Source organism: Lygodium microphyllum, chromosome 24, assembly GCF_053477565.2.
Source record: "Lygodium microphyllum isolate KBCC chromosome 24, Lygodium_microphyllum_v1.1.10, whole genome shotgun sequence".
In the NCBI taxonomy this organism is placed as follows: domain Eukaryota; kingdom Viridiplantae; phylum Streptophyta; class Polypodiopsida; order Schizaeales; family Lygodiaceae; genus Lygodium; species Lygodium microphyllum.
In genome coordinates this window covers 75,834,237-75,836,424 of record NC_141158.1, presented here as the reverse complement: position 1 = coordinate 75,836,424, position 2,188 = coordinate 75,834,237, and the positions used below count along the sequence as shown (strand labels likewise).

General features: G+C 44.3%; 1 pseudogene; it reads right to left on the bottom strand.

Moving 5' to 3' along the window:
• Positions 1 to 1,004: 1,004 nt before the first annotated feature.
• Positions 1,005 to 1,918, bottom strand: LOC148015257 (glyceraldehyde-3-phosphate dehydrogenase GAPCP2, chloroplastic pseudogene; annotated as a pseudogene).
• Between the last annotated feature and the right edge of the window lie 270 nt (positions 1,919 to 2,188).

Below are 2,188 nucleotides of genomic sequence, written 5' to 3'. Positions count from 1 at the left end.
CACATACACTTTGTTCAATGGAATCATAGCAGCCCCCAGAGGATCATCTGTTGTAAAGGTGTCTCTGTCAAACAGTTTAACATAAATTTCACTAAATGGAAGCTATGCTGAATCACCAACAAGCACAAAACATTCTGCTCCACTCCTCAAAACTGGAACTAGCCCTGCAGGTTCAGTGGCCTTGGTTGCTTCATCAATTACACACATATGAAATGAACAGTCTCTCAAATCATTATCTCAGACTTTAATATAAGTGGCAGTTATAACATTTGCCTTATCAAGTACATCCTTCACAGCACTCCGGACGTTGGTACAAGCAATCCTGTCTTTCTGATTCAGAGTGCCCAAGGAGACATTTTCAGATTATGTAGTTCGGGACATAAATCACTGTTCTTCTTCCCCCCATTCGTTTCCTTCCCCGATGCTTCATTCGGACAAAACAAAGACCACATGCCATTGTCTTACACATGCCTTATGCACAAATCTGGAGTCCATAACCCGTAAACAAGTCCTTGGCTCTTACTTCCTCCTCACTTAGCTTCATTTTGGCCTCCTGCTGTCGTCTTTTCTTTTCTGACTCATCTTCTTCACTTTTTCTTTCTTAGAGCTTCCTTTTTCACACTCTCTACATCCCTATCGTCTACAATCTTGCACCGGATCTGGCCTTGTCTGACTTGTGCTCCAGTGAGATGAGAAGGTAAGTTCCCTCTACATCTTCCATACTACAGTGCCGACAAGGGATGGGAAACTATACTCCAGAACCTGTTCTGAGCAAAAGAAAACAGATGGGAATTCCACCTCGGATAGCCTTTGGAGGCTTGAAGATTGCCTTGCTGCTAACAAACATCAATTCCTCTCCACGGTCGTTTTCTTCCGCCTCCCGTCTGCCTCTGCCCTTCAGGAACTTTACTCCCCTTTTGCATCCGAGCTTTTTTTTTCCCTTTTCGTCAGTTCATTACTCCTAAAAAAAACCTTTCCCCAAAGCGCGGCTCCCCTGTCCCAGAAAAAGCAAAAACTTGGTTCCGTGACCTTGATAGGGGACGCTCTTGAGTGTTACACAAAAACCGCCAGCTTAATGACAGGCCCAACCTCGAAGTCTCGTAGATTATAAGCTCTCAATATTTCTTGCCAGCAGCAACCAAAGCAATATGGCTGATGAGATCCACCACTCGGTTGCTATAGCCCAATTCATTGTCATACCATGCCACAAACTTCATAAATTTTTTGTTCAGAGCAATGCCTGCCTTTGCATCAAAGATGCTGGACCTCTCATCCCCAACAAAGTCGGTAGAGACCACATCATCCTCAGTATATCCAAGGATCCCCTTCATTGAGCTTTCAGACGCAGCTTTGACTGCTGCCTTAACTTCATCGTAAGAAGCATCTTTTTCCAGTCGGCAAGTCAAATCAACAACTGAAACATTAGGAGTCGGAACTCTAAATGCCATGCCAGTCAACTTGCCATTCAGCGCAGGTAGAACCTTTCCCACTGCCTTTGTAGCACTAGTTGAGCTAGGGATGATGTTTTATGCTGCACCCCTGCCTCCTTGCCAATCCTTCCCAGAAGGATCATCCACTTTCTTTTGAGTTGCAGTAGTTGCATGGACCGTAGTCATCAGACCCTCAATAATTCCAAACTCTTGGTGTATAACCTTTGCAAGCGGAGCTAGACAGTTCGTTGTGCAACTGGCATTTGATACAATTTGCATCTCTGGTTTGTATTTTTCCTCATTAACACCCATCACAAACATTGGGGCATCTGCAGAAGGTGCTTTTCCATTGTAGTAAAGACTCCTGAAGCTTCAACAACAGTGTCCACCCCAGCTGAGCCCCATGGGATCTCAGATGGGTCCCTCTTCCCATAAACCTTGATATTGTGGCCACCTATCCACATATCTTTAGAAGGTGAGGAAGACATCGTTTCCAGAATTCTCTCTGCCTCACCAAGATATCCTGATCGTGCTAGAAGTTCAACCAAACAAGTAAAGTGATGTACTGTGGGTGTAATGCCGTAATTATTTGTCATCATCTTGAAAATATATCGGTCCTCGCATGCCAAATTCGCATGACTGCATGCACCCAACAAGCATGTGAACATGACAACCTTTTATCATTGCATTAAAAGATGCAACATCTTGGACTGGCAGACTGTCAAAAATGTTTAACGCCTCGGAAAGGGAACCACATT